Here is a 12840-nt window from a genome sequence, read left to right on the forward strand (position 1 = left end):
AAGTTAGTCGTGACTCAACTTGAAGATTTGATATCGGAAAATGACGATTTAGATGGAACTGGAAAACTGTGCAAAGTTTCAGCTCAATAGAAAAAAATGAATTAAAAAATTTACCAAATTTTGGTGCTGTTGCTTGGAATCACTCAGTTTCGTAACAGACAATAATTATTATTATTTAATTATAATATTTAATAAAATTATTAATTATTATTCTGAATCGTCCTCATATTGTTAAATAGGTGTTCAAGTGGACTGCGAATTGTGATTCTCAAATCTCTTAGTTATTCACACCCGGTTCCGGAAACCCGAAACATCCGGAAAGTGAGTTTCCATTGCCATTTTTTTTATATGTAATTCACATCAATCACTGGTGCACATCCCCTAAAAAATCCGGTCCTGTATGGTCCATGTGGAACCGGTTCCTGGAGTCCCGGAAGGTGGCCAATCTAGCCAATTCAATGAAATTACTCGGATTGATGCCCCAAAACCAAGTGAATTGTGTCCAATTCTTTACGATTTTTTATGTTTGGATGTATTTTGTAAAAAGGATGAATGCATGGCTATTCTGGTCCTTTTGGAGCACCGGAATAACCACCGGGAAATCCGTAATATGGGACCACCAAGTTTTAGCACCAAAAGTAGGCATGCGTCGGCCATGCTGAAGCTATCTGGGTTCGATTCCAGTAGCAGGATCTGTTCGTAATAAAAATGTCCTTGACTTCACTGTGCTTAGAGCATCATCGTACCTGCCACACGATATACGAATGCGAAAATGGCAACTTTGGCATAGAAAGCTTGAGAGCTGAGGTTAATAACTGTGGAAGTGCTCATAAGAACACTAAGCTGAGAAGCAAGCTTTGTCCCAGTGAGGACGTAATGCCAAGTAGAAGATGTGGGTAAAATGAACAGCTATTGGTGGTAAAAACGTGAGCAAAACAAATATTTTTGAAAATTTTCATTGCATTCCCGAAAATATATCTATTGATGATTGTAACCCATTCAATAAGAAATCTAAAGGTATCAGATTTGACATCCTGTCAAACCGATATTCACCTCACTGAAGACAATTTACACCGTCTTCAGTCGAAGGCTGCACAGACTGAACAATCACGAACATTGGGCAACTGACAACACGAAACACCCAGTAGCCCAGTGATGAATTTTTCGTTTGACGAAAAGATTCCACCGACTGGAGTGGGAATCGAACCCACACCTCGTGGCACAATACGCCTAAACGACTGACGCAGCTAACCGCACGGCCACGAAGCCCACTAAAAGTTACGTCAGTTTTAATTTTCAAACGTGGTTTTCTAAAATCTTAGTTTTCGTTAATAAGTTTACTTCAATTGACCTCCGTATCAACCCGAACACTCCGATTTATGTTATGAATCGTCCATACGTGAGAAAAATTCAATCAAATTTGTTTTTTTTTCGGTAAAAGACACGGTGCTCATTTTACCACCACTGTTCATTTTGCCACCACTTCCCCTACGTTTCGCATTAGGACATTTGGCATAATGAGAATTACATGCCTTGTTTAAATTGCTACCTTTTCTTTTATGTAACTACCGTATGCTAAGCATCCATTATGCCATACGTCCTAATGTGAAACGTCTTCATGCGGCTGTCGGCTTCGTGGTAGGCCGCGCACACGTTAGCTATTTGCAGTTGAAGAGGACTTGAAGACACTCAACGTTCAGGGCGACTGGAAGCGAATGGCTCATTGTCAGGACCGAGCCCAGTGGAGGAGAATTATCAATTCGTCGTAGTTTGAACGTAGTGGATTGCAGCCCATCCAGTTTTATGTAAGTAATTGATCCTTCAATGCTTAACAGAAATACTCATTGTATGTTAATTCCGTTAAAAACTCTGAATTCTATTGCTAAGCTCTTGTTGGAATTGATTTTATATTGATCCAAATACGAAAAAAATATTCGTGTGTTCAAATATTGCACTGAAATAACTAAATAGTGAGTTTTATGTAGAGCAAGGAATTGTACCTTGTTACCTTGTTCTACAAAAAACCTACCATCTACTCGGGAAATCAAAGACGCACAGACATAAATACACACACCATGGTGTGCACTGCAGTGCTAGTGGGGCTGCTGATTGTGGTGGCACTTCGTTAGTCTTCACAATATTGTAGTCAAGGCCGGAGCAGTCTGCCAATATGTCTTCTCGTCGTGTCCGCTTCTATTGCGCGTCCAAATGCCTACCGGGCATAAAGCAAACACATCACAGGAGAAAGTTTCCCGTCTGGCACGGCACGGCTATAGATATATAAATTTTGCAGGAAAATTGCTTCGAAATTTGCACAAATAATAGGTTCCCATTTCTCACCGCCTATAATGACCCGGGAAAATGTGACCAGGGAAGCTGAATCAAACCGAGCCTCGAACACTGCGGCTGTTGGCTGCCGGCTAAAAGCGAGAAAGCAAGAAAAGACATATTTTTCTGTTGGCTTTGATTTCTATTGCCATGAATTTATGCCTCCGTGATTGCATTGTGAGAAATATAGGTTACTGAAGACGTGGAGCAAAGGAGGTTTTACCAATGCAAGGACATTCATGCAGGAGCAAGTGGTTTTACCGAGAGAATTTAATCGCAATGATAACGGAAAAGTAAATCATACTATGATGTTTATGACTGTCAGTCATATTCAGTTGACTGATATTTTACGAGAAACAATCACATATCAGCATACACTTAGCGAAATGAAAATAGCACCCTTGGGCAAATCCAAGTAAATCATTTATTCCATTTTCCAGGTGACTTATAGTAATTTGAGAGCCCTTCCAAGACCTTGAACAAACGTTCAGTTTGGTCGTCATAAGTAAAAAAATGTGCTTCTTCTTCTCAAGATGTTTAAGAAGAAGTTCGCGATCTTTAAGGGTTTCCTGCAATACACGACAATACCTTACTTTGCGATTTGAAAGGAAACGTTGATTCCGCCAATGGAATTCATGATCCCCTGCCTAAATCCTCCAAATTCAGAACAACTGTGCACTTTTGGCGTCACTCTCACTTGAATCGAAGAGCTAGCTTCGATTTGGTGTTCGGAAAATGTTTCTAGAGCATCGAACTGATTGCTCATTTCGATGCAATTATCAACATTAACCAAATCACCCTTGGAAAAAGCGCGTACTCCGGAGAAACGTCATTTCTACCATTTTTGGCACGTTAAGTGACAGTTTTTAATCCCGTTTTTTTGGACATAAGTTGTGAATCCAGAGATTCACCCTTTATTTTGTTCGTGGTTCCAACCGCTAGCTTTCGCTAACGGGTCCAACGAAAAAATCGAAGGCACGGGTCCAAACAAGGATCGTAACGGGATCAATAGTAGAAAAATAGTAATGAAAAGAACTGATTTCATAGCAATGAAAACAGGGTGGCACTATTTCGAATTCGCTGAATGTATTTAGGGGTCATGCACAAATTACGTCACGCTCCAAGGGGGGGAGGAGGTCGAGCCAAGCGTGACAAGCCTTACAAAATTTTCGGAGAACTCATACAAAAAGTTTGACAAAGGGGGGGGGGGGGAGGGGGTCGAAAAAGTGGAAATTTAGCGTGACATAATTTGTGTACCATCCCTTACTTAAAAGCAAAAGTGAAAAAGCTTTTGAGCAACAAAAGCCATAAGTGAAAAAGAATCAAAAATTAATTTGAAAATCGCAAAATTTTCCGGATAATTAAGCTTACAGCCTACTCGTAGCCTCGTAGCACTGACAATATTATCCATGTCGAGAAAAATGCAAAAGGGTGGCGAAATATTTTCCAGCACCTCCAACTCGTCTGCCGTAACCGAGCGCGAAATGGAATTGCTGTGCTCAACTGAATACGGACGGCATCCAACCCATTTGCAGGTAACGACGACGCAACGATATCCCCCCTCGGAAAGAGGCATGGTTTGGGTGAATTTATTGGATGGAAAATTATCCAGATTTTGTTCCGATTTGCAGCGAACTGTAAAGTGATTTAAGATATTATCTGTTTAATCCTCTCCGGCTCGAGTGGGACCAGAGAAGTTAATGGATAATACACTCGGAAAGTATTGGCCGGCATTTTCGGAAAAGAGTCAGGTGTTTGCCTCTTTCTCAGCCCGAGCAGAATGAAACAGAGAAGACTGTGGTGATAATTTCCCAAGTATTTGCAAAAATTTCAACGATTTGAGTCGGTGTAACATTCCTTCGGCGTGTGGTCCAGATTCCAAAGATCCTCAATTAAGTCCCCAACCACCAACTATAGTAATCATATCTGACATGGTCAACATTTTGGCTTCGCGGAAAGAAGTAAGTCGATGAATTATCCGTAAAACAACGAAATAAATTGAGTTCAGAGACTCAAAAATAGATTTCAACATTGTGTACCTTCTAATTTCCCCCCCATAAGTAAGGTGGGGCAAAGGTTCGACCTTAGTAGAATAATATATATTTCCAGAAAACTATTACAGATGAAAAGAAATAAATACCGCACAGTGAACCTTCAACATATTGGCTACAATTTTGCTGGACAAACTTATGTCAACATATTTACCTATTTTAAGTCATAATAGTTTTAAATCTGATGATCTTACACGAACTTTTCGCTGACTGAAACACAAAATAACGATATTTTTATAACAGGCATGCTTTATAGCAGCCAAAAACTTATGTTTTACATAGAGTGCTTCGTGAAGCCCAAGCAGGATGGATCGTTGTTGCGTCGTCGGATAGGTTTTGTTCTCGGTTTCGCGCGTGTTTTCGTCGATGGAGAATTTTTTTTTTCCCTGTTTTCAAGCGTCTTGCTGGGTAGTGCTTCGTGAAGCCCAAGCAGGATGGATCGTTGTTGCGTCGTCGGATAGGTTTTGTTCTCGGTTTCGCGCGTGTTTTCGTCGATGGAGAATTTTTTTTTTTCCCTGTTTTCAAGCGCCTTGCTGGGTAGTGCTTCGTGAAGCCCAAGCAGGATGGATCGTTGTTGCGTCGTCGGATAGGTTTTGTTCTCGGTTTCGCGCGTGTTTTCGTCGATGGAGAATTTTTTTTTTCCCTGTTTTCAAGCGTCTTGCTGGGTAGTGCTTCGTGAAGCCCAAGCAGGATGGATCGTTGTTGCGTCGTCGGATAGGTTTTGTTCTCGGTTTCGCGCGTGTTTTCGTCGATGGAGAATTTTTTTTTTCCCTGTTTTCAAGCGTCTTGCTGGGTAGTGCTTCGTGAAGCCCAAGCAGGATGGATCGTTGTTGCGTCGTCGGATAGGTTTTGTTCTCGGTTTCGCGCGTGTTTTCGTCGATGGAGAATTTTTTTTTCCCCTGTTTTCAAGCGTCTTGCTGGGTAGTGCTTCGTGAAGCCCAAGCAGGATGGATCGTTGTTGCGTCGTCGGATAGGTTTTGTTCTCGGTTTCGCGCGTGTTTTCGTCGATGGAGAATTTTTTTTTTCCCTGTTTTCAAGCGTCTTGCTGGGTAGTGCTTCGTGAAGCCCAAGCAGGATGGATCGTTGTTGCGTCGTCGGATAGGTTTTGTTCTCGGTTTCGCGCGTGTTTTCGTCGATGGAGAATTTTTTTTTTCCCCTGTTTTCAAGCGTCTTGCTGGGTAGTGCTTCGTGAAGCCCAAGCAGGATGGATCGTTGTTGCGTCGTCGGATAGGTTTTGTTCTCGGTTTCGCGCGTGTTTTCGTCGATGGAGAATTTTTTTTTTCCCTGTTTTCAAGCGTCTTGCTGGGTAGTGCTTCGTGAAGCCCAAGCAGGATGGATCGTTGTTGCGTCGTCGGATAGGTTTTGTTCTCGGTTTCGCGCGTGTTTTCGTCGATGGAGAATTTTTTTTTTTTCCCTGTTTTCAAGCGTCTTGCTGGGTAGTGCTTCGTGAAGCCCAAGCAGGATGGATCGTTGTTGCGTCGTCGGATAGGTTTTGTTCTCGGTTTCGCGCGTGTTTTCGTCGATGGAGAATTTTTTTTTTCCCTGTTTTCAAGCGTCTTGCTGGGTAGTGCTTCGTGAAGCCCAAGCAGGATGGATCGTTGTTGCGTCGTCGGATAGGTTTTGTTCTCGGTTTCGCGCGTGTTTTCGTCGATGGAGATTTTTTTTTTCTCCTGTTTTCAATCGTCTTGCTGGGTAGTGCTCCGTGAAGCCCAAGCAGGATGGATTGTTGTTGCGTCGTCGGATAGGTTTTGTTCTCGGTTTCGCGCGTGTTTTCGTCGATGGAGAATTTTTTTTTTCCCTGTTTTCAAGCGTCTTGCTGGGTAGTGCTTCGTGAAGCCCAAGCAGGATGGATCGTTGTTGCGTCGTCGGATAGGTTTTGTTCTCGGTTTCGCGCGTGTTTTCGTCGATGGAGATTTTTTTTTTCTCCTGTTTTCAATCGTCTTGCTGGGTAGTGCTCCGTGAAGCCCAAGCAGGATGGATCGTTGTTGCGTCGTCGGATAGGTTTTGTTCTCGGTTTCGCGCGTGTTTTCGTCGATGGAGAATTTTTTTTTTTCCCTGTTTTCAAGCGTCTTGCTGGGTAGTGCTTCGTGAAGCCCAAGCAGGATGGATCGTTGTTGCGTCGTCGGATAGGTTTTGTTCTCGGTTTCGCGCGTGTTTTCGTCGATGGAGAATTTTTTTTTTTTCCCTGTTTTCAAGCGTCTTGCTGGGTAGTGCTTCGTGAAGCCCAAGCAGGATGGATCGTTGTTGCGTCGTCGGATAGGTTTTGTTCTCGGTTTCGCGCGTGTTTTCGTCGATGGAGAATTTTTTTTTCCCTGTTTTCAAGCGTCTTGCTGGGTAGTGCTTCGTGAAGCCCAAGCAGGATGGATCGTTGTTGCGTCGTCGGATAGGTTTTGTTCTCGGTTTCGCGCGTGTTTTCGTCGATGGAGATTTTTTTTTCTCCTGTTTTCAAGCGTCTTGCTGGGTAGTGATTCATGAAGCCCAAGCAGGATGGATCGTTGTTGCGTCGTCGGATAGGTTTTGTTCTCGGTTTCGCGCGTGTTTTCGTCGATGGAGAATTTTTTTTTCCCTGTTTTCAAGCGTCTTGCTGGGTAGTGCTTCGTGAAGCCCAAGCAGGATGGATCGTTGTTGCGTCGTCGGATAGGTTTTGTTCTCGGTTTCGCGCGTGTTTTCGTCGATGGAGATTTTTTTTTCTCCTGTTTTCAAGCGTCTTGCTGGGTAGTGATTCATGAAGCCCAAGCAGGATGGATCGTTGTTGCGTCGTCGGATAGGTTTTGTTCTCGGTTTCGCGCGTGTTTTCGTCGATGGAGAATTTTTTTTTTTTTTCCCCTGTTTTCAAGCGTCTTGCTGGGTAGTGCTTCGTGAAGCCCAAGCAGGATGGATCGTTGTTGCGTCGTCGGATAGGTTTTGTTCTCGGTTTCGCGCGTGTTTTCGTCGATGGAGAATTTTTTTTTTCCCTGTTTTCAAGCGTCTTGCTGGGTAGTGCTTCGTGAAGCCCAAGCAGGATGGATCGTTGTTGCGTCGTCGGATAGGTTTTGTTCTCGGTTTCGCGCTTGTTTTCGTCGATGGAGAATTTTTTTTTTTTCCCCTGTTTTCAAGCGTCTTGCTGGGTAGTGCTTCGTGAAGCCCAAGCAGGATGGATCGTTGTTGCGTCGTCGGATAGGTTTTGTTCTCGGTTTCGCGCGTGTTTTCGTCGATGGAGATTTTTTTTTTCTCCTGTTTTCAAGCGTCTTGCTGGGTAGTGATTCATGAAGCCCAAGCAGGATGGATCGTTGTTGCGTCGTCGGATAGGTTTTGTTCTCGGTTTCGCGCGTGTTTTCGTCGATGGAGAATTTTTTTTTCCCCTGTTTTCAAGCGTCTTGCTGGGTAGTGCTTCATGAAGCCCAAGCAGGATGGATCGTTGTTGCGTCGTCGGATAGGTTTTGTTCTCGGTTTCGCGCGTGTTTTCGTCGATGGAGAATTTTTTTTCCCTGTTTTCAAGCGTCTTGCTGGGTAGTGCTTCGTGAAGCCCAAGCAGGATGGATCGTTGTTGCGTCGTCGGATAGGTTTTGTTCTCGGTTTCGCGCGTGTTTTCGTCGATGGAGATTTTTTTTTTCTCCTGTTTTCAAGCGTCTTGCTGGGTAGTGATTCATGAAGCCCAAGCAGGATGGATCGTTGTTGCGTCGTCGGATAGGTTTTGTTCTCGGTTTCGCGCGTGTTTTCGTCGATGGAGAATTTTTTTTTTCCCCTGTTTTCAAGCGTCTTGCTGGGTAGTGCTTCGTGAAGCCCAAGCAGGATGGATCGTTGTTGCGTCGTCGGATAGGTTTTGTTCTCGGTTTCGCGCGTGTTTTCGTCGATGGAGAATTTTTTTTTCCCTGTTTTCAAGCGTCTTGCTGGGTAGTGCTTCGTGAAGCCCAAGCAGGATGGATCGTTGTTGCGTCGTCGGATAGGTTTTGTTCTCGGTTTCGCGCGTGTTTTCGTCGATGGAGAATTTTTTTTTTTTTCCCTGTTTTCAAGCGTCTTGCTGGGTAGTGCTTCGTGAAGCCCAAGCAGGATGGATCGTTGTTGCGTCGTCGGATAGGTTTTGTTCTCGGTTTCGCGCGTGTTTTCGTCGATGGAGAATTTTTTTTTTCCCCTGTTTTCAAGCGTCTTGCTGGGTAGTGCTTCGTGAAGCCCAAGCAGGATGGATCGTTGTTGCGTCGTCGGATAGGTTTTGTTCTCGGTTTCGCGCGTGTTTTCGTCGATGGAGAATTTTTTTTTCCCTGTTTTCAAGCGTCTTGCTGGGTAGTGCTTCGTGAAGCCCAAGCAGGATGGATCGTTGTTGCGTCGTCGGATAGGTTTTGTTCTCGGTTTCGCGCGTGTTTTCGTCGATGGAGATTTTTTTTTTTCTCCTGTTTTCAATCGTCTTGCTGGGTAGTGCTCCGTGAAGCCCAAGCAGGATGGATTGTTGTTGCGTCGTCGGATAGGTTTTGTTCTCGGTTTCGCGCGTGTTTTCGTCGATGGAGAATTTTTTTTTCCCTGTTTTCAAGCGTCTTGCTGGGTAGTGCTTCGTGAAGCCCAAGCAGGATGGATCGTTGTTGCGTCGTCGGATAGGTTTTGTTCTCGGTTTCGCGCGTGTTTTCGTCGATGGAGAATTTTTTTTTCCCTGTTTTCAAGCGTCTTGCTGGGTAGTGCTTCGTGAAGCCCAAGCAGGATGGATCGTTGTTGCGTCGTCGGATAGGTTTTGTTCTCGGTTTCGCGCGTGTTTTCGTCGATGGAGAATTTTTTTTTTCCCTGTTTTCAAGCGTCTTGCTGGGTAGTGCTTCGTGAAGCCCAAGCAGGATGGATCGTTGTTGCGTCGTCGGATAGGTTTTGTTCTCGGTTTCGCGCGTGTTTTCGTCGATGGAGAATTTTTTTTTCCCTGTTTTCAAGCGTCTTGCTGGGTAGTGCTTCGTGAAGCCCAAGCAGGATGGATCGTTGTTGCGTCGTCGGATAGGTTTTGTTCTCGGTTTCGCGCGTGTTTTCGTCGATGGAGATTTTTTTTTTCTCCTGTTTTCAAGCGTCTTGCTGGGTAGTGATTCATGAAGCCCAAGCAGGATGGATCGTTGTTGCGTCGTCGGATAGGTTTTGTTCTCGGTTTCGCGCGTGTTTTCGTCGATGGAGAATTTTTTTTTTTCCCTGTTTTCAAGCGTCTTGCTGGGTAGTGCTTCGTGAAGCCCAAGCAGGATGGATCGTTGTTGCGTCGTCGGATAGGTTTTGTTCTCGGTTTCGCGCGTGTTTTCGTCGATGGAGATTTTTTTTTTCTCCTGTTTTCAAGCGTCTTGCTGGGTAGTGATTCATGAAGCCCAAGCAGGATGGATCGTTGTTGCGTCGTCGGATAGGTTTTGTTCTCGGTTTCGCGCGTGTTTTCGTCGATGGAGAATTTTTTTTTTCCCCTGTTTTCAAGCGTCTTGCTGGGTAGTGCTTCGTGAAGCCCAAGCAGGATGGATCGTTGTTGCGTCGTCGGATAGGTTTTGTTCTCGGTTTCGCGCGTGTTTTCGTCGATGGAGATTTTTTTTTTTTTTTCCCTGTTTTCAAGCGTCTTGCTGGGTAGTGCTTCGTGAAGCCCAAGCAGGATGGATCGTTGTTGCGTCGTCGGATAGGTTTTGTTCTCGGTTTCGCGCGTGTTTTCGTCGATGGAGAATTTTTTTTTTCCCTGTTTTCAAGCGTCTTGCTGGGTAGTGCTTCGTGAAGCCCAAGCAGGATGGATCGTTGTTGCGTCGTCGGATAGGTTTTGTTCTCGGTTTCGCGCGTGTTTTCGTCGATGGAGATTTTTTTTTTCTCCTGTTTTCAATCGTCTTGCTGGGTAGTGCTCCGTGAAGCCCAAGCAGGATGGATTGTTGTTGCGTCGTCGGATAGGTTTTGTTCTCGGTTTCGCGCGTGTTTTCGTCGATGGAGAATTTTTTTTTTCCCTGTTTTCAAGCGTCTTGCTGGGTAGTGCTTCGTGAAGCCCAAGCAGGATGGATCGTTGTTGCGTCGTCGGATAGGTTTTGTTCTCGGTTTCGCGCGTGTTTTCGTCGATGGAGAATTTTTTTTTTCCCTGTTTTCAAGCGTCTTGCTGGGTAGTGCTTCGTGAAGCCCAAGCAGGATGGATCGTTGTTGCGTCGTCGGATAGGTTTTGTTCTCGGTTTCGCGCGTGTTTTCGTCGATGGAGATTTTTTTTTTCTCCTGTTTTCAAGCGTCTTGCTGGGTAGTGATTCATGAAGCCCAAGCAGGATGGATCGTTGTTGCGTCGTCGGATAGGTTTTGTTCTCGGTTTCGCGCGTGTTTTCGTCGATGGAGAATTTTTTTTTCCCTGTTTTCAAGCGTCTTGCTGGGTAGTGCTTCGTGAAGCCCAAGCAGGATGGATCGTTGTTGCGTCGTCGGATAGGTTTTGTTCTCGGTTTCGCGCGTGTTTTCGTCGATGGAGATTTTTTTTTTCTCCTGTTTTCAAGCGTCTTGCTGGGTAGTGATTCATGAAGCCCAAGCAGGATGGATCGTTGTTGCGTCGTCGGATAGGTTTTGTTCTCGGTTTCGCGCGTGTTTTCGTCGATGGAGATTTTTTTTTCTCCTGTTTTCAAGCGTCTTGCTGGGTAGTGATTCATGAAGCCCAAGCAGGATGGATCGTTGTTGCGTCGTCGGATAGGTTTTGTTCTCGGTTTCGCGCGTGTTTTCGTCGATGGAGAATTTTTTTTTTCCCCTGTTTTCAAGCGTCTTGCTGGGTAGTGCTTCGTGAAGCCCAAGCAGGATGGATCGTTGTTGCGTCGTCGGATAGGTTTTGTTCTCGGTTTCGCGCGTGTTTTCGTCGATGGAGAATTTTTTTTTTCCCTGTTTTCAAGCGTCTTGCTGGGTAGTGCTTCGTGAAGCCCAAGCAGGATGGATCGTTGTTGCGTCGTCGGATAGGTTTTGTTCTCGGTTTCGCGCTTGTTTTCGTCGATGGAGAATTTTTTTTTTTCCCCTGTTTTCAAGCGTCTTGCTGGGTAGTGCTTCGTGAAGCCCAAGCAGGATGGATCGTTGTTGCGTCGTCGGATAGGTTTTGTTCTCGGTTTCGCGCGTGTTTTCGTCGATGGAGATTTTTTTTTTTCTCCTGTTTTCAAGCGTCTTGCTGGGTAGTGATTCATGAAGCCCAAGCAGGATGGATCGTTGTTGCGTCGTCGGATAGGTTTTGTTCTCGGTTTCGCGCGTGTTTTCGTCGATGGAGATTTTTTTTCTCCTGTTTTCAAGCGTCTTGCTGGGTAGTGATTCATGAAGCCCAAGCAGGATGGATCGTTGTTGCGTCGTCGGATAGGTTTTGTTCTCGGTTTCGCGCGTGTTTTCGTCGATGGAGAATTTTTTTTTTCCCCTGTTTTCAAGCGTCTTGCTGGGTAGTGCTTCGTGAAGCCCAAGCAGGATGGATCGTTGTTGCGTCGTCGGATAGGTTTTGTTCTCGGTTTCGCGCGTGTTTTCGTCGATGGAGAATTTTTTTTTCCCTGTTTTCAAGCGTCTTGCTGGGTAGTGCTTCGTGAAGCCCAAGCAGGATGGATCGTTGTTGCGTCGTCGGATAGGTTTTGTTCTCGGTTTCGCGCTTGTTTTCGTCGATGGAGAATTTTTTTTTTCCCCTGTTTTCAAGCGTCTTGCTGGGTAGTGCTTCGTGAAGCCCAAGCAGGATGGATCGTTGTTGCGTCGTCGGATAGGTTTTGTTCTCGGTTTCGCGCGTGTTTTCGTCGATGGAGAATTTTTTTTTTCCCCTGTTTTCAAGCGTCTTGCTGGGTAGTGCTTCGTGAAGCCCAAGCAGGATGGATCGTTGTTGCGTCGTCGGATAGGTTTTGTTCTCGGTTTCGCGCGTGTTTTCGTCGATGGAGAATTTTTTTTTCCCCTGTTTTCAAGCGTCTTGCTGGGTAGTGCTTCGTGAAGCCCAAGCAGGATGGATCGTTGTTGCGTCGTCGGATAGGTTTTGTTCTCGGTTTCGCGCGTGTTTTCGTCGATGGAGAATTTTTTTTCCCCTGTTTTCAAGCGTCTTGCTGGGTAGTGCTTCATGAAGCCCAAGCAGGATGGATCGTTGTTGCGTCGTCGGATAGGTTTTGTTCTCGGTTTCGCGCGTGTTTTCGTCGATGGAGAATTTTTTTTTCCCCTGTTTTCAAGCGTCTGCTGGGTAGTGCTTCATGAAGCCCAAGCAGGATGGATCGTTGTTGCGTCGTCGGATAGGTTTTGTTCTCGGTTTCGCGCGTGTTTTCGTCGATGGAGAATTTTTTTTTCCCCTGTTTTCAAGCGTCTTGCTGGGTAGTGCTTCGTGAAGCCCAAGCAGGATGGATCGTTGTTGCGTCGTCGGATAGGTTTTGTTCTCGGTTTCGCGCGTGTTTTCGTCGATGGAGAAATTTTTTTTCCCCTGTTTTCAAGCGTCTTGCTGGGTAGTGCTTCGTGAAGCCCAAGCAGGATGGATCGTTGTTGCGTCGTCGGATAGGTTTTGTTCTCGGTTTCGCGCGTGTTTTCGTCGATGGAGAATTTTTTT

The 12840-nt window shown here is 45.2% G+C and overlaps 1 protein-coding gene across 1 annotated transcript in view; it reads right to left on the reverse strand.

The window, feature by feature from the left end:
• Nucleotides 1-12840, reverse strand: part of LOC5564329 (neurotrimin) — a 350656-nt gene that overhangs the window by 292355 nt on the left and 45461 nt on the right. The window lies entirely within an intron of this gene.

Source organism: Aedes aegypti, chromosome 2 (assembly GCF_002204515.2).
Source record: "Aedes aegypti strain LVP_AGWG chromosome 2, AaegL5.0 Primary Assembly, whole genome shotgun sequence".
NCBI classification, from domain to species: domain Eukaryota; kingdom Metazoa; phylum Arthropoda; class Insecta; order Diptera; family Culicidae; genus Aedes; species Aedes aegypti.